This window comes from Eublepharis macularius, chromosome 9 (assembly GCF_028583425.1).
Source record: "Eublepharis macularius isolate TG4126 chromosome 9, MPM_Emac_v1.0, whole genome shotgun sequence".
In the NCBI taxonomy this organism is placed as follows: Eukaryota; Metazoa; Chordata; class Lepidosauria; order Squamata; family Eublepharidae; genus Eublepharis; species Eublepharis macularius.
Window position 1 is genome coordinate 9,815,042 of NC_072798.1, and position 24,135 is coordinate 9,839,176.

The following is a 24,135-nucleotide window of genomic DNA, read 5'->3' on the forward strand; positions in this document are numbered from 1 at the left end:
GCTACCTGGTGAACTCAATGGATGAGGAAGGATTTGGTCTTGACACACTAGATCACTTTTTCTTTCCCACAAGCATGGCGCTCAGCCTCCCTTTCCAAACTGACTCTGCCTGCTGACCCTCCTACCGATTCACCCATTGCAGTGCATACAGATTAGGTCTGGGCTACCCATCTGGTAACAGACATCAGACGCAGGTTCTCTTCAATTCCCATCTGCCTAATCTGGATCCAGATTGTGGAATGTGTGGAGAAGGGGCTTCCGCCTTCCTTCCTGTACTGTTTTCCCATCCTGAAACAGACCTGGGGGGTACTACTTGGCCATCAGGGGAAACTCGTGTTCCTTGGGAATGTTGGTTTTGCCAGCAAGGCATACAGTGTGTCTCTGGTACCTCTGAAGATTGGAACAATTCTGTATTGGGGGGGGACACACACTAAAGTCCCATCTCTAAGGGTTGCCAGGTTTCGCCTGACAACCAGCAGGAGATAGGGGGACAGGGACGGGGAATGGCAGTGAGATGATGATGTGACATCTGTTCCGGCAAACCCAGAAGTGACATCACACCTCTAATAATTGGCTGGATCTCTATGATAAAACCATAGAGTTTTTGGCGATTCCTAGAGAGGACTGATGTCACTTCCAGGGAAAATGCAAAAGTGATGACAGGTCTCTCTAGGAGCCACCAATCCGCTATGGTTTTTTTTATCACAGAGTTTCTGCCAATTCCTAGGCAGAGATGCCATCATTTCTGGGTTTACCCAGAAGTGATATCAAACCATTGGCCAACAGCCTTTTTTAGTTTTTTCTCTTGCTCCTTCTCAGAGCAATGGTGGGAAATTCCAGTTTGGGACATGGAATCCCTCACACACACACCCACTGTGGGTGTGTGGCAACCTTACCCTCTTCTGTGAGTGTCTTGGTTCCAATTCGAATAAGGCACCATATGCACGAGAAATGCAGAGAACCTGCAACTCATGTCTAACTGCTACATAGGGTTGGGACCACATCCTCAGCCTGTGTACACTATAATGTATGAATACCATTATTCGACAGCAGATTGCTAAGAGAGTGTGGTCATGTCTTGCTGTTGTGTACAGAGATTGGTGGTTGGGACACAGCGATATTAAAGAGGAGTCCTCAAAGACTAATAACATTTATTCCTGCATAAGTTTTTGTGAGTCACAGTGGATTCTTGTTTAAATTTGTTGTAACAGACCAATACGGCTAAACCTTTGGAATGATAATCCATCATTAGAAGAGGAGTAGGTCATCACCAATACCCTGCTCCCACCCCCCACAAAAGAAAAAAAAAAAACACAAGGGAAAGAAGGGTGCACCACTGTATGAATCCAGTTATAACAATAAAGCTGGTGGCAGAGTGATTGCCCACTCAAATGGGATCAACGGAGATCCTCTGCTAAGTGGCACACAACCCAACACCGACTTGTGAGTGGCTGCTATGAAGGCTCTACTTGCCAGTCTCTTCTGCTCTTTCCAGCCTCTGCTTTCCACGGTGTCATCTTTTCTACCGGCTGGAGGGCCTTGGGCAACATGAAAGATGGCTTGCCACTTTCATCACCTGTTTATTGACTTGCTCGGTGCCACGTTTGTGTGGCGAAGGCTTTGAGCCTTGCTTCGGAGCCTTTGAAAAAGCCCTTTGTTTCCTCTGAACTGCCCTGCCGGAGTTCTTCTGTCACGAACGTGTTGAGAGAGGGAATCGCTTGCCTCGTGCTGTTTCAAAATCCAGTCACCTGTGTCAGCCAGGCGTTGCTGCGCTGATGATGGAACGAGGCCTGCGAAAAGTATACCGAGCCTGGGCAGAACGGGAAAGGCAAGCAAACGAGCTCCTCACTGCGCCCAAGGGGGGAAAGCTGAGCAAACATAAGCTTCCAGGGCCGGTTCAAAAATGTGTCAAAATGACGTCTGTAAAATGTAATAATGGCTTAATAGAGACTCCAAGCATACATTGTCCAGTAAAATATGAATGTAAATATTAGGAAAATCTTTGTGCTTTTCAACCAGCTGCTTTGGAGCCCATTATTTGACTTGGATTTCACTAGCTGCATGACAGACTTTGAATTGTGCCACTCCACGTTCCCCTAATGACTTCAGTGCACCTTTTCATCTTCTGAGCAGACGGGTGTTGTGGCCACATGTGTGTGTCTGCCATGGGCCAGCCGTGGCTTTTGCGTGGTCTCTGGGGCCATGTTCCCAGAACTTCTGAGGGCTGAGGTGCCTTGTCTTTTTTCTGAATTAAAACTGAAGTACGTTTCACTCTGATGCTCAAAATGGAGCTCCCTCCCTGTGTTCCTTCATGAGTTTGTGAACAGAGAGAAGCAAGTCCTAGAGTAGTGTCTCATGCAGAGGCGGAACAAGCAGCCTCCTCCAAGGGCAGGCAATTTTTTTTTTTGCACCTCACTCCTATTTCTATTTCTATGAATAACTCCTATTTCTGTTTTCTAGATGTGGAATGCTAAAGAAGTCTATTGAAAGATAATGGGTTAGACCTGGTGATCTACAGACATTCCACCCAACAGACATTTGTGACTCTAGGGAAAGAAATGGAATGTTTTTTTCCTGTTTTTATCACTGGAGCTGCCAGAAGGATGAAGCAAAATTGGTGATTTCGTTTGCTACTTCCCCTTCACTACCACCTCCCAATCCCAGGAATAAACTTGCATAGAGTTGGAAACGATTGCGGGAATGGGCAAAAGAACGTGGGGAAAATCCACAACTGCGAGGGCTGTCTGCCAGACTGTCAAAAGATATGGGCTCCATTCAGACGTTCTACCCAGCCGGAGGGTAAGGAGAGGCTTATCTGTGGCTTAAGATCCGAACCACACTTTTCATGTTGTTGAAGGTTTGGAAGGTCCATCGTTTTAAGGTGCTTTTTCTGTTTTCATCTCCATCTGCTCCAATGCTCCTGCCTCTAGGACTTCTTGATCACCAGAGCTGTGGCTTGCTAATTCAGACATTGTGACCGACTGTTGTTAGCACAAACCCCTTCAAACCACAGTTTGTGGATTCTGGTTTGCCAACTGGTCCCAATCATGGTTTATGCGTCCAGACTTCATGCCGAGCTTCCTTAGTCATGATTTAATGTCATATTTAGCGTGTTGTATTTATTTATTTACTTAAATTTATAGTCCGCCCTCCCCAACCAAGTGGGCTCAGGGCGGATCACAACAATTTAAAAACACATTACAAAGTTCACCAGCAGTAGCCATTAAAAATATAAATAATACATATCATTCATTTAAAACATATATTAGCACCATGTAAATACAGCTATCAAAAATAGAAACATAGCAGCACGTTATACATTCACCTATCACCGTCTATAGAGCAAATTACAGCGATCTTATAAAGGTGTGAGATGACTTTGGGCGGGAGGGCGCAGAATCTCACCCCCCCACTAGGGGGGAGGGGCACCGCCCAGCATCACCCATATACCTGGCGGAACAGCTCCGTCTTGCATGCCTGGCGAAATGACAAGTCCTGCCGGGCCCTGGTCTCGCAAGACAGAGCGTTCCACCAGGTTGGGGCCAGGGCCGAAAACGCCCTGGCCCTGGTCGATGCTAGGCGGGCCTCCCTAGGGCCAGGGATCTTTAACAGATGTTTGTCGCTCGAGTGAAGAGTCCTCTGGGGCTCATATGGGGAGAGGCGGTCCTGCAGGTTCGACGGTCCCAGTCCACTTAGGGCTTTACAGGTTAGTACCAAAACCTTGAACCTGATATTTTTTGAAAAGGAATAAAAGCACTGTGAATCAGCATTCTCCTCCACTACTATTTTTGCATTCTTCCATTTGCTCTGTTGAGAAAATTTAATGTATGCATTGAATTTACATAATATTCACCATAGCAACATTCTGCTCTGACTGTAGGGTAGGGTTGTTAGCCAGTGGCTGGCAATGGGTGGGAACAAGGATATGCTGTTGGGTAATGCTGTGGTGTCACTTCTGGACAAAACTGGAAGTGATATCACACCACTCTAGAAATTGCTGGAATCTCTACAACAAAACCATAGAGTTTCTGTTGATTCCTAGAGTGGCATAATATCGCTTCTCGTTTCCCCCAGAATACCTGCGGGACCGTCTCTCCCTGTATGTACCCCGGAGAGCATCAAGATAGGCAAATAAGAACCTACTTGTAGTCTCTGGCCCCAGGGAGGCCTGGCTGGCCTCAACCAGGGCCAGGGCATTTTCAGTCCTGGCCCCAACCTGCTGGAACTCTCTGTTGGAGGACATCTGGGCCCACCAAGATCTTATATCCTTTCAGCGGGCCTGTAAGACAGAGATGTTCCGCCAGGCGTATGGTTGAGGCCAGTCTTTGATCATCTTAGGAGCCTTTCTACAGGTCTCCCGCCAGGGGGCAACGAGATCATCTGCCCCCTATAAACATAGTCACCAGATTATTATGAACTGTGGTCCCACCCCACTCCTTCTGTTCTGCTTGTTTACATAATGATTGGTGAATTGGAGGGGGGGCACTATCTGAAATGTTGCATGTATTTATGGATGTTTTTTGGGTTTTATCCATATTTATATGTTTTAATGCTGACTGAACATTTTATTGTAACCCTCCCTGAGCCTGTTTGTGGGGAAGTCGGGCTCTAAATTCAATCAATCAATCAATCAATCAATCAATCAATCAATCAATCAATCAATCAATCAATCAATCAATCAATCAATCAATCAATCAATCAATCAATTGATGTCATGCTGTGGGTCAACAACAACTTTTTATTTTATTTTCTTCCTGTTGGCCTCCAGAACGCCAGCAGGCAACAGGGGCTGGGGAATGGGAGATCTTCCCACAGTAGGCAAACGTCAAGCCTAAAGTGGGGTTTTTTACTGGGGTAGCTCAACACTTGCCTGAGGCCAGCCTCATATCCACCTATGCACATGCTCTGTTGGAAATGAGTGGTGAGCCATTTAAAGGTGTAGGAGCATTTTCCATTGACGAGAGGGGGCAGAAGTTAACCCGTCTTGACACTGCTGCCCCATATCAGCTCCCCTCACAACCGCTTTTACCTATGACATTTATGACTAGGGATTTAGTCGTGGGACCTTGGTGTCCCGATTTGACCCTGAGAAATATTATTTTTAAATTAATGAAATATGATCCCATAGTGGAGAGAGAATAACTGTCTATAGGTATGTTCAGAGCCTTTCACAGCCTAATCTAAGAGACTCAAATGTTGTTGAGGCTATGGACACTGGGAATTTAGAGGAAGTGTAGTGGCTGCCACCACAAAATGGCTGTCATCAGAGGTGCAACCAGTCACAAAATGGCTGCCATGGGGGACAATCAAAATGCTAGGAAGCTCCAAGCCAAGTGTCCTCCTGAGATGGCTCTGTTCAAACGGGCGCATTCTGCAGACCAAAAGATGACACATTTCGAGAGGTTGGAAGCATCTTGTGTTCCAACAAGGCGGAAGAAAGCCAGACACGGCTCTTTGCTTTCAGGAGGAAGCAAGTGGAGCGGAGTCAGAAAACACATTAACGGGCATGTTGGTGGCTGTGGAGGCCATGCCACATTGAGAATCACTGGTTAAACCAGATGTGAATGTGCTCTTTGTGGGCTTCTTTTTTAAAATGAGACCCTACAGAGAATTAATACCATTGCAATAGTACCATCACAATGTCCTTTGTCACTGAATTCTGTGAATTGTATAAATTATAGTGTCATGATAAACATTCTTTATCATGTTGGTCTTCAACCTGCCACCTATCAGCAATGACTGGGAGTTTCTGCATTTGGAGAGAAAACGAATGAATGTTTGCCCCTGTGATAAAATACATAATAGATACCGTATATTTTTGCAGCTGCATGCTTCTAAGGCAACCTTCGGCCCAGTTAGTGGAATTTCTGACTGAGCTTTCTGTTTTTATAGGTGTGTGTGTTATCGAAGACATTTTGGCAAGTTCACTCAAAAACTTAAATTTTGTCTACATATGTTGAAAATGTAACTCGTTTTTTTTTAAAAAACGACTCTGTCTCTCGACAGGTGCAATCTGTTTCAGAATGTTTTGTGAAGCAAATTTCAGTCATAGTCCACCATTTATTTACTCCAGGGCAGTCCTGTTTCGGCACAGATTGTAAACATTGTATGTGAAGAGGAGTTTTGCACTGGAGCGCAATAGCAGCATGAATGCAATTTACCTCACAGTGATGCTAGTGGAAGCAACAGGAGCAAAGAATCACTCCTGAAGTCAGTAAGACACGGGCTGTTTTCACACATCTTTACCCTCGCGCAAAATCGCGCAAAACTCACGGAACTACGGAGTCTTCGTGGCGCGATTTCCTGTCATGATTCCATTTCATGGAATGATGACGTCAGAAATAGTGCCATGAAGATGCTGTCATTCTGTGAGTTTTACGCGATTTTGTGTAAGGGTAAAGATGTGTGAAAATGGCCAAGATTTGTGAACTCGGTTATCAGATTTCCAGCCAATTCAGATTTCCAGTCAAAAGGATCTGCAACTGGGGTGGAGGGCCAAAGCGTTTTGAGATGGATGGCGGATGATTTAGGGAGCAATCTCAAACACATTTACTCAGAAGTAAGTTTCATTTGATTCCATGAGGCTCAGTCCCAGGAAAGTCTCCTCAGCTTTTAGCCTTACAGTGGAATCCCAAACAGAGTTATACCATTGATTTCTGGGGGCTTACAAGGGTGTAACTGTGTTTAGGAATGTGCTGTTAACCGATCCACACACCCCATGTGCCAATTTCCTGATCTGAAAGTTCTTCTGTAGCTGTTGGTGTGCTTTCTCCCCAGAAAAAAACAGCTTGGGAGGAATATTTTGATCAGAAAAATAGCATAAAGAAAAAATGGCGGGGTCACATTCGGTTTAATTCTCCTCCTGATCAGGTGGTAACCTCAGTTTAGGCACACCGTACTGAAACATGCTGCTTGAAGTAAGGTCTGTGCTCATCCCATCATGCCCCAGCGTCTTGGGGAAAATACCTATGCACGTAAGGTTACAGTGGAAGGATGGGGGGTGGGGTGAGTGACATCGGCCATGTTGCAACTTCACTTCTGGGGAAAACTTGGATGTGACAGAAATTAGCTCAAGAAATTGCTGTGAACTCTATGACTTAACCTAGAGTTTACAGCGATTCCTAGAGACTCAGTCAGAAGTGACATTGTAATGTAGCAAGACGTTGCTGGTTTTCTAATTTTTTCCTTCTGGCTGCCACTCCAAGTGGCAACAAGTGAACAAGGCTGCAAGTGGGAGGCCTTCTGCCATAATGGAAGGCCTGGCAGCCCTATCTGTGTACCACTCAGCTAGTGATGGTGGTGGTAGAGAGTGCCCTCAAGTCGTAGCTGACTTACGGCTAACATTGGGGGGTTTCATGGCAAGAGACAAACAAAGGTGGTTTGCCACTGCCTGCCTCTGCAACCCTGGTTTTTGTTGGAGGTCTCCCATCCAATTACTAACCAAGGCCGACCCTGCTTAGCTTCTGAGATCTGACAAGATTGGACTTGCCTAGGCTTACATTGTTAGTCTCTAAGGTGCCTCTAGACTCAAATGTTTACAACATTGTATTTGTAGCCCCCCCCTCCCATTTTTAACCTCACTGCCTGGGAGGGAATGACCAAATGGTGTATCGGTGAGCTAGGGTTGCCAATCTCCAGGTAGGGCCTAGAGAGCTCTTGGAGCTACAGCTGTTCTCCAAGCCACAGAGATCACTCCTCCTGGAGAAAATGGCTGCTTTGGAGGGTGGACTCCCTGGCAGTATGCCCTGCTGAGACATCCCTCCCCAAAAGACACCCTCCCGAGGCTCTGCTCCCAAATATCCAGGAATTTTCCAAACCAGAGCGGCAACCCTAGCTCGGCTTTGATGACAGAGTAAAGAACTGAACCCTCATCTAATTCCAGTCACGACATCTCTGCAGGTGCATACATTTTCTAGGGATACGTGAGCGCAGCTGGGCTTCTGCTTTACCTTCAGTCATTCTGTTCAAAAAATATTTTTAATAGTATTAAATTAAGTGTTTATTTTGCTGGCTCAGCTCTCCTCCTCAGCCATGTCAATGGATGGTAATCGCCAGCATCTTTCTTACCTCTCTGCATAGTGCTTCCGGGCATTCAGAGAGCTTTGCAGGCATTAATTTTGGGATCCTGACATTAACCCTGAAGATCAATAGTATCCCCATTCTGCACATGGGGTGCTGAGATCAAAATGCTTGCCTAAGGCTCCTCCCACAGTCAATTCTTGATAAAGATAAGGTTTCAACTGAGCAGTGTCCTGACCCGTAGCAAGACACCAACATTGTACAGATGCATTCAGTTGTGTCTACATGTCTCTCTTCATGATACGCCTCACCACGTGTTCGTTAAGTGTAGAGAGACACAGTGTTAGCCGGGAAGCATAGTTTTGAAAGACAGAGCTGGCAAAGATCGCTTCTGAGAGGGTTTGTCAATTTCATCTTCACTTCCCCGAAGGCTCTGTCAGTTTCACCTCTCTGGTCTCAAAATATGTGGGATCACAACGAGAGGGCAGCGAGGAATGGAAATGGGCTGGAGCTGCCTTCCAGAACTGGGCTTGGACCTGGAGAGGTTATCATGGGCTGAAGTTTCCCTTCTGGCATTTCACATCCCCTTCACACAGCTCCAGTGTATAGCAAAGCCTTTGCCCTGCTGCCGGCTCTGTCTTTTTAAACTATCCTTCCTCGCTAACATTGCATCTCCTGACACGTGTCAGATGTCTCGTGTAAAGAGACTCTATGTTTAGGGCCTACACTGAGGTCTGGTTCATACCTGCCAGTTAGGATTGCCAGTTCCAGGTTGGAAAATTCCTGGAGATTTTGGGGGGGGGGTGGAGCCTCAAGAGGGTGGGCTTTGAAGAGGGAAGGGATCTCAGTAGGGTATAACATCACAAACATCACCCTCTGAAACAGCTATTCCCTCCAGGGGAACTGGCCTCTGTCTCCTGAAGAACAGTTGTAATTTCAGGAGATCTCCAGCCACCACCTGGAGCTTGGCAACCCTACACCAATTTCACCTCTTGATGACATGTCATGAGCAAGAATGAACAGGCTATTGTTGATGTAGCACTGCAGGTCATGCACATATACCACTCCACCTCACCCCTGTTGCAAAGTTTAGTTCCAACACTTTTTGGTATGGTCTGTTCATACATGCGAGTGCCAATTGTCAAATGCAGAGTCATAAAAGTGATGCGGTTGCACATGTGAAAGTGTTCTCATTGGCTTACCAAGTCTTGAGCCTTTTTGGAAGCTGAGTCATATGGTATTACAACAAGCTGCGATTCACTGAATCCCATTCTTTATTTTCTGAAATAGTTACATCCTACTTTTCTAACCAAGGTGGACCTAAAGTGGCTTCGAATACCGTTCTCCCCTCCTTTGTGTTAATCTCAGACATATAAACATCTGAGAGTCTCTCTACATGAGACATCTGACATGTGAAGAACACGTGTCGGGAGATGCAATGTTAGCCGGGAAGGGTAGTTTAAAAAGACAGAGCTGGTGGCAGGGCTATACACTGGAGCTGTGTGAAGGGGGTGTGAAATGCCAGAAGAGAAACTTCAGCCCATTATAATCTTTCCAGGTCCAAGCCCAGCTCTGGAAGGCAGCTGCAACCTATTTCCATTCCTCGCTGCCCTCTGATTGCAATCCCACACAGTTTTAGACTGGAGAGGTGAAATTGACAGAGCCTTTGAGGAGGTGAAGATGAAGTTGACAAACGCTCCGAGGAGCGATCTCCGCAGGCTCTGTCTTTTAAAACTATGCTTCCCTGCTGATATAGTGTCTCCATACACTTGACGAACATGCGCTGAGGTGTCTCATATAGAGAAACTCTTAGCAGGTAGGTTATTTTATTTATTTAGAACATTTTAATGCCACCTCTCCAGGAACCTGCCCGAGGCAGCTTACAAAATAAAAACAAAACAATAAAAGGTATTAATTAAAATCCAGGATCAAAAAATTAGAAAGTAAATGCTTATAGTCACTCAGTGATCTTCCATGGCAGAATGGGACTCGGACCTGGATCTCCCAGCTCCTCTAACCATTATGCCTCTCTCTTTATATTCCAGCAAGCATTTTGTAGTCAGGGATGAGGAGTGGCACCTTAAAAATACATTCGCGGTGCAATCCTAAGAAAAGTTACTCCATTCTAAGCCCATTGATTTCAATGGGCTTAGACTGGAGTAACTCTGCTTAGGATTGCACTGTGTTTTGCTTGGTCTCACTTTGTGCCTTTAGATTCAAAAAGAAAGAAATTTTTAAAAATTAACACCCATTTTCAGCTGGACAGAATCCCCCAGCTGGTCATTTGAGCCAACGGACGTGTGTTTCTCCAGAAGGTGTCGGTGGTGTGATTTAAAGGGCCCCAGGTGTGCATTATTTCCCCCAAAGCTGGATCATTAACACTTTTCTCCATGTTGAAACGCAGAAAGGAAAAATGAGCAGTAATGAGGTCATGGCACTGGAAACGGGCTTGTTACTGTGCCAACTATCAAAAATCCATCACTTTTTTTCTTCTTCTGGGGCCTCCTTGGAACGGGGCCCTAGAAGTCTGCGATCCCTTCGCTTTATCCTCTTTAGTAGGAAAGATGAAAGGCTGCCATCTTCCAAAATGGGCTTTGTGCAGGAGTATGTCACAAGACTCTTGTCCTTCCTCTGGGTATTTACCTACACAATAAGCACCACAACAACAGCCGTGGCAAAGCAGCTTCATGACCAGCTAGCTGCTGCAATGTATTTCTGTGACACATCCCTCTCCTTCAAATGCCTTTAAATTAAAACTGAAACCGATAGGCAAGGAATGGACTGTTGAATGTCCACCTAGCTTAGCATGCTGGTTCTAAAAGTAGTTAGTCCAATTCCTCTGGAAGCTCAACGTTTCTGAAGGCGATAGTGAGTTGCTACTTTCTCTCCAGCATTCAGAAGCACACTGCCTCTCCATTCAGGTATCTTGGCTAATAATTAGAGGTGGGCATGAACTGAATTGCAAACCAAAGTTCGTGATGAACTAGGCCTGAACCAGTGGTTCGTCAGAGCCTATTTCTGATGAACCACCACGAACTTTAGGTTGGTCCATTTGGTTTGTTTTTTGGTTCATCACTGCAGATCAGTTTCTTAGGCAACAGGGAATGGACTTCCTGCAGACCTTCTGCTGACCCAGAAGTGACCTTCTGCTGACCCAGAAGTGACAATTTGCTGACCTGGATGTGACATTTTCACGAATCAAACGAACTGGTTCGTGAACCAGGGCAGGTTCGTGAAAGTTCGTGGCTCATGGTTCGTAAAATGTGACAAACCACGAACCACATGGTTCAGTTTTTTTCTGGCTCATGCCCATTTCTACTAATAATAATTGATAATTCTCCTCGATCCGTACATCTTTTCTTAAAAAAAAAAGCCATCTATGCTATTGGCCACCAATACTAACACAATTCAACGCAGGGTTATTTTCAGTGACCAAAAATCATCATCATCATCATCATCATCATCATCATCATCATCATCATCATCATCATCATCATCATCATCATCATCATCATCATCATCATCATGTGCTTAAATACTGCTCTTCTGGACAGATTAGTGCCACACTTAGAGTAGGTAACAAAGGCAGTGTATCATTATCCCTGTAATACAGGGGGAAAGCTGGGGCTGAGAGTTGTGGCTGACCCAAGGCCACCTGCAGAACACATGGCAATAGTAGGAGTCGAACCAGCAGAGTGCTGATTTGCATTCCGACCACTTAACCTCGATGCTATTGCAGCTCTCTATAATAATAACTGCACTGCTCTTCTAGACAAATTAGTGCCATACTCACAGCAGTTAACAAAGTCAGTATATCATTATCCCCACAATACAGCTGGGGAGTTGGGGCTGAGAGGAGTGGCTGCCCCAAGGCCACCTGCAGAACTCCTGGCAGTAGTGGAATTTGAACAAGCAGAGTGCTGATTTGCATCTCAGCTGCTTACCCAATGCCACCTGTAGAGCTCATGGCAGTAGTGAGAGTTGAACCAGCAGAGAGCTGATCCACAGCCCAACCATGTGCCAAGGCCACCTACTGAGCTCACGGCAGTAGTGAGTCAAACTAGTAGAGTGCCGATCTGCAACCCAACCACTGAACCACTCTGCTGCAGCAGCTGTCTTGTGGCTGTCACCATTTGGAAGTCATTTTATAATGCTGCGAGGGCACCTGCAGCATGGTGGGCTGATGTGCTCTTGGTTTCCCCTGCCATGCCTTATCATATGCCAAAATGGCTCCCCCCCAGCTGTTTTGGCACTTGAAATTGTATGTGGGAGGGAGCACAAGAGTACTGCACTGCGGCCCAGCCAGGATCAAGCCTTTATGGCATTTTTAAATAACTTCAAAATGGTGGTGGTTTCCTGATGGCTGTCATTTCCAGCATGGCCCTCAGCCCATCAAAATCAATGGGCTTAGACTGGAATAACCACATAGGATTGCACTGTATATCTTTGTGGGAGCAACTCCCAGGTACTGTACCCAGAAATGCTTCCTTTTATCTGTTGTGAACATACAACAGCTTCATGGGGTGGTCCCAAGACTTAGGTTTGCCAGGTCCATATTGGGAGATTCCTGGAGATTTTGGGGGTGGATCCTGGAGAGGACTGGGTTTGGGGAAGGGAGGGACCACATCAAGGTGTAATGCCATAGTGTACTTCCTCCAAAGCAGCCATTTTCTCCGGGGGAACTGATCTCTATGGCCGGGAGGTCAGTTGTAATTCTGGGAGATCTCCAGCCACCACCTGGAGGCTGGCAACCGAGTTCAAGTCGTACAAGAGAGAGGTGGTAGAGGGTGAGTGGCGGAGAGAATTATGAGGATTGCATCCAAAGTAAACTTGGGTCGATCCAGTTGCGATGTTGCCTCGTTGGCACTTTCTTCGTAGCTTTTAGGTGCTAGCAGTCGAAGCTCTGGAAATTCTGCCAGCAAGAGCAGGAATGAAGTGGGACGGGTCTTGGCTCCTGCCGAGATGTAGTCTGTGCCTGCCCTCCTGGCATCACAGTCACCTTTAATTTGAAATCTTGCCACAGAATCAATATGCAAGCTTTCTAGCATCCCTTGAGGATATCTCCGAACCACCTTGGTGAGGCCAACTGTTCTCATTCTCACGCTCCCCATGGCGAATGAACCGGCTTTTGACTGTTAATATCAATCAATTAAATATTATTAATAACAATACATGTAATTATTAACTAGCAAGGAGCTAATGTGGCAATTTTCTTTCTGTCTTTGTAGTGAATTTTGGTCAGCCTCATTTTCATCACTTTCTCTGATGATTACTCTTTGCTGTCTGTACATAACTCATAATTTCACACCATTTGAATGCCAGTTTAACACTGTTTTTATACTATTCATATGCTTTATGCCATTTATATGTAACTGATGCAAACATTATGTTGACGTTGTGGTTGGTTTTAACAGGTCAAATTCAGCGAAAGGGAAAAGGAACGGGCACTGAAATGACAGAAATGCTGAGGGCCAAAGTGCATAATTCATTTTTTAACATATCGGCCCTGGGTGACTTGATAACTTCCCCAGGAAAAATCATCATCATCATCATCATCATCATCATCATCGTCGTCGTCGTCGTCGTCGTCGTCATCGTCATTGTAACATTCGATTTATATACCGCCCTTCAGGACAATTTAATGCCCACTCAAAGCAGTGAAGTATGTTATTATTATCCCAACAAAACACTGTGAGGTGGGTGGGGCTGAGAGAGCTCCTAGAAGCTGTGACTGACCCAAGGTCACCCAGCTGGCTTCAAGTGGAGGAGTGGGGAGTCGAACCTGGCTCTCCAGATTAGAGTCCTGCTGCTCTTAAGTGACTGACCCAAGGTCACCCAGCTGGCTTCAAGTGGAGGAGTGAGGAATCAAACCCTGTTCTCCAGATTAGAGTCCTGCCGCTCTTAACCACTACACCAAATTGGCTCTCAGAATGGCATGGGAGCCCCTTTTTACCCCATTCTATGGACCCAAGCTTAATTGGGCCCTGGAAGACTTGTAAAATGAAATTCCTTGCAGCTACTGTGTGGCTGTGGGAAAGAGTTAGTTGGGTCCTGGAAACTTGACTTGGCTATGGAAAATTATTTCGTGTTGTTTGGCCCTTACGGAGGGGCCTAGGGATGCAAAATTCCCAAAGTCCAGAATGTCCTTGGGGGAGGTTGACAGATGCTCATTTTAAGCAAGTATCTTGTGTATGTTCAGCTCTATAATTCGAAGGCTGCCGTATTCATTTCTCACAAGGGAGAAATAAAACAGAGATAGAGATATCCAAATTCAATTGGACCTTATTAAATCAAATGTATACTTAGAGTCACTCTACATGAGACACCTCGAGATGTGTTCGTCAAGTGTAGGGAGACGCATAGTTTAAAAAGATAGAGATGGCAAAATCACTCCTGTGAGGGTTTGTTAATTTCCTCTTCACCTTCCCAAAGGCTCTGTCAATTTCACCTCTCCAGTCTAAAACTGTGTGGAATCGCAACCAGAGGGCAGCGAGGAATGGAAATGGGCTGCAGCTGCCTTCCAGAGCCAGGCTTGGATATGGAGAGGTTATAATGAGCTGAAGTGTCCCTTCTGGCATTTCACAGCCCATTCACACCGCTCCAGTGTATAGCAAAGCCTTCTTAATGTGTCAGATGTCTCATGTAGAGACACTCTTACTCCCTTTGCTTAAATAGTTCAGTTCCACTATATCTAGTTCCAATATTCTTCTCAAACTTGCCTAAGGGCCAAACTAAACATGACAGAGTCCTCATGGCCCTCCTATCTTCCTGCTCGAGCACCGCCGTGGGGTGTATAACCTAAAAGAACCGCAAGGACTGAGATTACAAAAGAGTGCCTTGATTTCCCTTGATTCCCTTTTGAAGATAACTGAGAGAAATCCTACTCTTATTTATATTTATACATTTATCCTCACAACTTTGAAATACTTCAAGCTGAGGGCCAAATTAGATGTTACCACATCCATGGGTCCAGGGGAATGTTTCAGCACTAGAAAAGGCAAAGGAGGGGGTACAAGATCACTCGGTTCCACTGTGTTGTGGGCCCAATCAGGATGACTGTCGTGGCATTTTAAATGTCCCAGTTCATCTCTAAAATGGCAGTGGTGGCCACTGGCCAGGGACTCCGTAGGATCTAGTTTGGCCCCAGAAGACAGTTACCCAGAAAGTTTCTGTAGCTGTGCGGGTATTAAAATCCCACATGCTAGTCTGATAGTCTTCCCACTAGAACACCCCAACTACAGGACGTATGGGTGTGATTCCTCCGAAGATACTTCCTTTCAACTCTGGGGAGCAAAAGCAAATGGGGTGGGTTGTGGAAGAACACACTGATGTGGCAGCTGTCGGAATTGCTCCAACATCTGCTTTCCTGTGCGTCTGCACCCATGAACTGCTCCTTTTAACTATAACCAGGAGCCAGAATAGTTGAAAGTAAAAATTGTCACCTAATACACTTTCCCCTTTACCACTAGTGTGGAAGACCCAGATTTAGAGCGGGACCACAAGTGACACCCGACACTAGTGGGACACTTGTCAGCTTCCCTCAAGTTTTGGTGGGGAATGTAGGCGTCCTGGTCTTGCAGCTTGGCTCTCTGACTGCTGTCCAATGGACTTTTCAACTGTCACTTGTCCAACATTCCGCCAAGCTGCCTACATTTCCCGCCAAAACTTGAGGGAAGCTGGCAAGTGTCCAACCTGTGTCAGGCGTCACTTGTGGTCCCGCTCTCAGCCTGTCCCGGATCTCTGGTTTCTATATTCTTCTCCATGAAGATGGTGAGTGTTTGATACCCTTGTTGCTGGAAATTCCCTTATGATGTCATTGGTTAATTGGTCGGCTATCTGAATCTGGATTGATTTAATTTTTATTTTTGTTTGCCCGATGAAGTCAGATTCTTGGAGATGCCCTGCAGGAAGTCCGAGAATTAAAGGCAAAGCGAAGACAGAAACATGGGCTGTGTTAAGGGTTTCCTTTCCTCTCCTCTTAATCTCCTTGCTGATAATATTATTAAATTACGAGAACTATGGAAAGATTACAACTCACACATTTTTCTCTCTCACACACTTGGTGTTTTATTTGATTCTAGTCGGCCTTTCCCTCAACACTGGGATTGATTGAAAGGAGATTGTATGCATGATTTGAGTTCCCTAGTTGTTGCCCGTGTCTTTTTCCTTAAACATCCCAGAGTCTCACTTTTGTCATGAGAATTTAAGCTGTGAGGTATGAAAAAGTCCTTTGAGATGATGTGGTGATGTAAGAGTTTCCCAAAATAATAGTAGTATCAGATCTCCTTAGGATTCTCACAAATGAATCATTTCTTATCTGGCCATGAGAAGAGAGATGTATGTGCAGTCCTCAGGAAAATTGCTAAACGCTGGTTTTTTTGCACACACAAAACTCAGAAATTCCATTGGTGGTAGAGAGTTCCCTCCAGTCATAGCTGACTTATGGCAACCCCTGGTGGGGTTTTCATGGCAAAAGACTAAGAGAGATGGTTTACCATTGCCTGCCTCTGCAACCTTGGTCTTCAATGGAGGTCTCCCATCCAATTATTAACCAAGACCCAACCTGCTTAGCTTTTGAGATCTGACAAGATCATGCTCACCTGGGCCATACAGGTCAAGGCAATTCTGATGGTGCATCCAACACATTTAATGGTATTGTTTGGTCTATGTCCTCATTGAGAAAGCAGTATGATGATGGTGTGGTCCTACATGGAAACATGGAACTGCTTTCTACTAAACCAAACCAATGGTCCATAAATGGTCGCAGCTCTCAAGGGTCATTAGCAGAAGTCTTTCACATCATCTACTACCTGATTCTTTTATCCAGAGATATTGTGGACTCAAACTGGGACTTCCTGCATGACAAGTAGATGCGCTGCCAGCTATGCTCTACCCGCTTCCTGCTAGCAATGACCTTCAAACAGCCATCTCCTTAGAATACTCTTTCCAGTCCTTCGTAGTGTGCACATCAAAATATATGGATTAATTTTAGATCCAGATTTGAGGAGATCGTGTTTTCATTACGGGCCAGCATGGTGTAGTGGCTACAGTGTCGGACTAGGATCTAAGAGACCCAGGTTTGAATCCCTGTACTGCCATAGAAGCTCACTCGGTGACCTTGGGCCAGTCACACACTCTCAGCCTAACCTACCTCACAGGGTTGTTATGAGGATAAAAATGAGGAGAGGGGAATGATGCAAGCTGCTTTGGGTTCCCACTTGGGGAGAAAGGCAGGCGATAAATGAAGTAAATAAAATCAATAACACACAATAAATGGGGTGGGTTTTGTATCTGTGAAAATACCCACTAATTTGGTTGTACTGTTTCCAGAGGGGCTTCTCAAGTTAGACCAGCCTGGTACACCCGTGTGGTGAAAGGTCTTGTTAGGGATCAATCAATGATGGTCCCATATGGAGGGGCAGTAGACCTCTGATTATTGGACATTGGGAACAAACAATCAGGGAGGACTGTTGGCTTCATGACTTTCTGGTAAGCTTTCCAGAAGCATCGAGCTTCTGACACTGTTGGAAAAAGGATGCGATATCCTTGGTTTCATCTTGCAGGACAATTCTTTCATTGCAAGCTCTTCTGACCTCCCCCACCTGCTTTGCCTTTCTGTTTAGTCAGCTCTTGCCTTCCAGGAAGCATATATCTACAATTATGAGGTCTAGAAACCTGCCATTTTCCAAATAACTGGGTTTCCAGGATTCTAACTGCCTACAGGTACTCCGGCAATATTTCCCAGCCTGAGTATTTGCATCTGCAGTTTTTAAAGCACCAGGTCTAGGTCAACATACCAGATTCTCAGATGGTGGGGTGCTCTTCATTTCAAAAGGATTAAGCATACTTAAAAATGGGTCCCTTTGTTTCCATTGGGATGTGGATCAGGCAGTAAAAACACTCAGTATTCTGCCAGGATTTCCAGGCACCGGTGGAGGTACTCAGAACAGCACTGTTTATGTGAATGTTCAAAGCGAAGGAAGTTTGAATCTCATACAATACAATTAAAATGTGTATTTTAGTGATAACTGAATCAGAAATAAACACAAAGCAAATACATGAGGGGGGGGGGGCGAGAAAGCGGGCGGAAAATTACCCAGTGCCTATATGCTCAGAATTAATTTTGCAAGGTACGAAGCATGATGTCTGGGGAGATAGAGTATCTCCCTTGAGGTCTGGAATGACCACCGCAGTCTGACACTCTGTGGCCAAGAAGGACTTTGACCTGCTTTGAAAGGGAGAAATGATCCATCCAAGGGTAAAAATGCTGCCGTGTATTCCAAAGGCAAAATAATTTATGCATCAGTCTCTGGGTTTGTTGTACTAGGTTTTGATTTCTAAACTTAAATGTTTTGCCCACAAAGAATTACTTTGGGAGGATTAGTGATTGATCTTTCTTTTACTCAGAATTTCTCGCTTTTTCTTCATCTCTTCTGCTTTTCTTCTCTGCCCCTGCCCTGCTGTCTTCTGTGTTGCTCAGTAACCAAATTCTCATCTTCTAGCACTGGCTTCACAACTTCTGTTGGAAATAACCACTAGGTGCACAAAAATAGCTTTCTAGAGGGTGATTTTTTTATCTTGGGTCTGTGAACTAACAACAACATTCAATTTTTATACTGCCCTTCAGGACAACTTAATGCCCACTCAGAGCGGTTTACAGAGTGTGTTATTATTATCCCCACAACAACAATCACCCCGTGAGGTGGGTGGGGCTGAGAGAGCTCTGAGAGAGCTGTGACTGACCCAAGATCACCCAGCTGGCTTCAAGTGGAGGAGTGGGGAGTCAAACCCAGTTCTCCAGATTACAGTTCAACTACACCAAACTGACTCTCGCTGAACAAGTATTCCAACAGCTGGAAATAACCTTTTTGGCACCCATATCTAGAGTTATTGAGAGCCACAATCAGTCCCCCAAAATTGTTCTGGCCTCTCCAGCTGATACATCACAGAATCCACACACTGGGTCAGGGGTCCCCACCCTATATAACTGTTAGGTGTAGGGGTCTCAGCCCTGCCCTAGCAAATGTTGGGAGATTTTGAAGTTGGTGCCTGGGGAGGGTGGCATTTCAGGAGCATATCATATCACTTTTGCATGATGCTGTAGGAATTTCTACTAATCTCTATTGTAAGGATCATAGAAACTAGGAGAATTTCCTAGAGTATCACCATCAAATCCATCCCCCCTTTTTTCTCCCACTGTTTGAAATATCGGGGGGGGGGGGCTGAGGGTTCGGAGGATTGCCTACAAGCAAGCAAATGGCAAGCTTAGACAGATGTAGTTGTGGCTTCTCCTAAGTTTCTGCAAGCACGGTGTCTGATTCAGGCTGTCTGCTTTGGTGGGTGGCCTCTCAACCTTGACCATTCGATAGGACAGCCAGAGGGAAACTGGAAGCGGCAGTGTCCTGTGATGCTGTGACATCATTTCTGGCTGTATAACCAGAAATTATGTCATTGTGTTGCAGGACACACTAGTATTCCCTCCAAACTCTGTTTTTACCAGAAGATTAAGGAAATCCCAGACTGTACCATGCTTCACTGGTGTCACTTCTGGTTATGTGGCTGGAAGTGATGTTGTGGTGTTGCAAGATGCCATTTGGATGAGTCTCTGCAACCCTAGGATCATGGTGTGGTAGAGGAGTATCTTTTCCCCTTCCATGTAGTTTTCTTGTCCTGCAATGGTTCTGGTGGGTTCTAGCGGGAAACCCTCATGCATTTCAGGGAATAGATAGGTTTCCCCAACGAGCCAAATGGCACCTCCTCAACTGTTTCAGGTCAGGAACTTGGCACCAGGGGGTGGTGGAGGTTGAACTTCTCTGCATCTGTCCTGGCCCTGATCTGAATCGTGCAGGAATTACAGAGAACTCTCAACTCACATCTGACAGTTACTTAGGGTGGGAACCTGAGACCTCTCCTATATACTCAGTAAAGTGTGAGTTGGCTATGAGGGCACTTTGCTCCGAAGGGAAACATCTTCTGGAGATCCCCAGCCTCAAGGAGACCTGTCTTGCCTTGACCAGGGCCCGGGCTTTCTCAGCCCTGGCCCCAACCTGGTGGAACTCTTTGTCTTAGACAACTCAGGCCCAGCAGGATCTTTTAGCATTCCACCAGGCCTGTAAGACAGAGATGTTCCACCAGGCTTTCGGTAGTTGAGGTGGGCGGTAGTTGAGGTTGCCCTCCTACTAAGGGGGGGAGACCCCATCCTGGTTTTTAGCTCATTGCTGTATATTAGCCTCCGTAGACCCGGTGATCTTGCAGGACTGTGAAATCCACTGTCTCTTTAAATTTTGCGGCCAGTTTTAAATTGCTTTAAGGTAAAGGTAGTCCCCTGTGCAAGCACCGAGTCATTCCTGACCCATGGGGAGATGTCGCATCGCAACGTTTTCTTGGCAGACTTTATATTACGGGGTGGTTTGCCATTTCCTTCCCCAGTCATCTACACTTTACCCCCAGGAAACTGGGTACTCGTTTTACCGACCTCGGAAGGATGGAAGGCTGAGTCAACCTTGAGCTGGCTACCTGAACCCGGCTTCCACCGGGATCGAACTCAGGTCGTGAGCAGAGCTTGGGCTGCAGTACTGCAGCTTACCACTCTGCGCCACGGGGCTCTTTTAGCTATATGTTATTTATTGTATATTGTATTGTGTTTTAATTTGGTTGTGATCCGCTCTGAGCCTGCATTGTGGGAGAGCGGACTATAAGTCTAATAAATAAATAAAAATAAATGATTCAGATGGCCTCATTCCAAATGCATGTTACCATTTCTCAGCAGCACATTTCCTGACTCCCTGGACGGATCCCTTGGAATCGTAGGGAGAGAACTGAAACTGAGCCTTCCATACTCTGTCCCCTCACTCTGCTGCCTCTTCTGGGAAGGAGGAATGGAGGGTCTATGCACAGAAGTGACAGGTGTAGTTAGCGAGGGCACTGCTGGAGACCAGCTTGCCCAGGGTTACCCAAAACTTGGAACTGGTTCTGATTGCAGAAGTTTCCTCAGTGTCCTCCCTTGCCTCAAGATGACTGTCACTGTACCTATCCTGTTCGTTTCCTCTGACCCAGTGCCATGGGGGTTAAAACTTTTGTGTCAGCCTTGGGTTTTGCATAGGGGATCCTTGATTGTCAAATTGCTCTTCCTGGTTCACATTCATCTGTTGGGGATACCATTAAAATGCAGTCAATATCCAAACACTGACAGGCAGCCAGCCTACACAAGTTAAGAACATATTTACAGCTCTAGAATTTTAAAATTTCTGAAATTGCATCCAGCTCTAGAAATTCACATTCAGACTCAAAGGTTACGTTTCATTTCATCTGGCTGTTTTCTTATGAACCACACTTGCTCTAATTTTCTCAGCAGCTAAAGCAAAAAGTACCATCTTGTTGGAAACAAGGAGATCCATGTCTGACAGCATAAATTCTAATCCCCGAGCATTAAGATTATTGCTATATTGCAACCTCTCTTGAAAAAGATTATTTGGGTTTTACTACCCAAATATTTTAGGCTTCCCTGCTGGTGTAAGAGAATGCCCTCAAGTCATAACTGACTTACTGTGACCAGTGCTTGCGCCACCATTGAGTCAATTCTGGCAATCGCCTCCAGTGCTGAGGCACTGGAGGGGGTGGCAGGCCAGGGGTGAGTGCTGTGGAGCTGGCGGCGGCAGCATGCAGGTGGCTGACCGGGAGGGATGGGAAACTGCCCGCGCACTGCCCCAGCCACCTGCCACGCCTGGCCTGCAGCTACTGCAGCCTCTCAGTTCTCCTGTGCTGCTGCTGTCGCCAACATGCGCCCCTGGTGGGGAGCAGCAGCTGTGGGCCAGGCATGGCTGGCATCCAGGGGGCAGGAGCAGTCCTGAAGTTGCCCCCCCAGCGAGGTGTGTGAGGAGGCAGGAGCAGTCCTGAAGCTGCCCCTCCCAGCCTCAGGCACCTGACTGTGACCCCTGGCATGATTTACATGGCAAGAGACTGACCAAGTTGGTATGCCACTGCCTGTCTCTGCAACCCGGATCTTTGTTGGAGGTCTCCCATCCAATTACTAACCAAGGTTTCTGAGACCTGACAAGATCAGGCTCACCTTGGCTATCGAGGTCAGAGTACAAAGCCACCAGATAGGCTTTTCAGCTGCGTCAGATATTAAGGTTGCTAGCTAAAGATAGGGACATTTGTGGAGATTTTGGGAGTGGAGCCTGCAGAGGGTGGGATTTAGAGAGGGGAGGGACCTCAGCAGGGTATAAATGCCATACAGTCCACCTTCCAAAGCAGCCATTTTCTCCAGGGGAACCAATCTCTGTGGCTTGGAGACCAGTTGTAATTCCAGGGGATCTCCAGCCACAACCTGGAGGTTGGCAACCCTAGCTCAGGTTTTGTACTCCATTCTACAAATCCTGTTTGTTTTTTTTAGCTTCAAGGCTATGCAGACCTTCTGGCCCCTCTTTGCTCCCTTGAACTTTCAAAGTGTTGCACAATACTTCCTCTGGTTCTTTTCCGAATCTCTGCTGCCGCAAGAAAACCAAGGTGACATTCCAAGCTGAATATTCTCCCCAACACATTGTTTTCCCCTCAGAGTCCCCTGATGACACTTGATCTCTTGAGAGCAGAAGAACAAGTTTCTGCAAAATGCAGGTTGTGATCACAAAACCTCTTTTCCAGAAAGAAAAGCAGGTTTGACCCGCATGGAAGAATGTGATGAAGTGAGAGTATGCTAGAAGTACGGGAGCTAAAAATAACGCCAAAGGAGCATGCAGGGGCTAGAGATGGCTTCTTGATGACCTTCCTAGGAAAAGTCATTGGCAAATAAGTAGCAGCGCGAAAGCTGAAGAAGTTATAAATGTTAAGAGAATTCATTTTTTTTAAAAAAGTACTTTATTGAAAATTTTTAAATCCCATTAAAAAGGGGAACAAAAAAAAGGAAGAGAGAAAACAGAAATAGAGAAAGAGGAAAAGAAAAAGAAAAGATTAAGAACAGGAACTAGAGAAAAGTCACGAAGGAAAGTAATACATATGTAAGAAATCATTTTTAATTTTCTCTACATCTATAATGTCCTTACAAATGTGATAGTCTTATTAATACATCAACAATTTATCTTTTCGGTATCCCCCCCTTTTTGTTTAATTTCCCCAAATTTATCTTCTTAGAAATAAAAATCCACAGATTATCCATTAATCTTTTCCCATTTCATGCAGGAAGTAAATAAGGGGTTTCCAATTTGGTATAAATGTAGACAACGTTTTTTATCTCTGATCAAAGCTGTAAGTTTAGCCATCTCAGCCAACTAAATGTTAAGAGAATTCATGAACCAATAGGACACTATTACCTTACCTACTAAATCAGGCGTCTTCGTTCTCTCAGCAAACGTATTGACACTGAAAATCACAACTTGGTTTAAACTCTGTAACTTTCCTCCCAGGCAATTCTAAGTTTCCTTTCATATGGGTTCTTTGAACCTGTTTTGGATTCTGAAGGCAAACAGATTTTTTTAAAGGTTTCAAACACCTAAAGGCTCAAAGTAAAAAAAAAAATGAAAAGGACCGTCGTTGGACTCTTCATGAATGAGAATGTTTCCATGGTTTCTTCCTGACATTTGTTAGATATGTTTGAGATGGAGCTCAGTTTATAAGCATCACAGAATCATAGAATCACAGAGTTGGAAGGGGCCATACAGACCTTCTAGTCCTACCCCCTGCCCAATGCAGGATGAGCCTAAAGCATCCCTGACCAATATTCATCCAGCTCTTCTTGAAAACTGCCAGTGAGGGGGAGCTCACCACCTCCCTAGGCAGCTGATTCCACTTTTGAACTACTCTGACCGTGAAAATGTTTTTCCTAATATTTAGCCGGTACCTTTCTGCATATAATTTAAGCCCATTGCTTCGAGTCCTATCCTCTCCTGCCAACTGGAACAGCTCCTTCCACCATCTTTGTCAAAGCTCCGCCCCCTTTCCACACACCTAAAGGATAAAACTAACTACACCTCCCTCCAGATCAAAATAACTTTTGGAAAACGTGCTCAATTAACTGCAACCACAGTGTGTTATCCTTAAGGCAAGTCAAACCTTTTTTAAAAAATCACTTTGCATTCAGAAGCCGAAGGGGGCTAAAGAATCCATACAAAAGGAACTTAA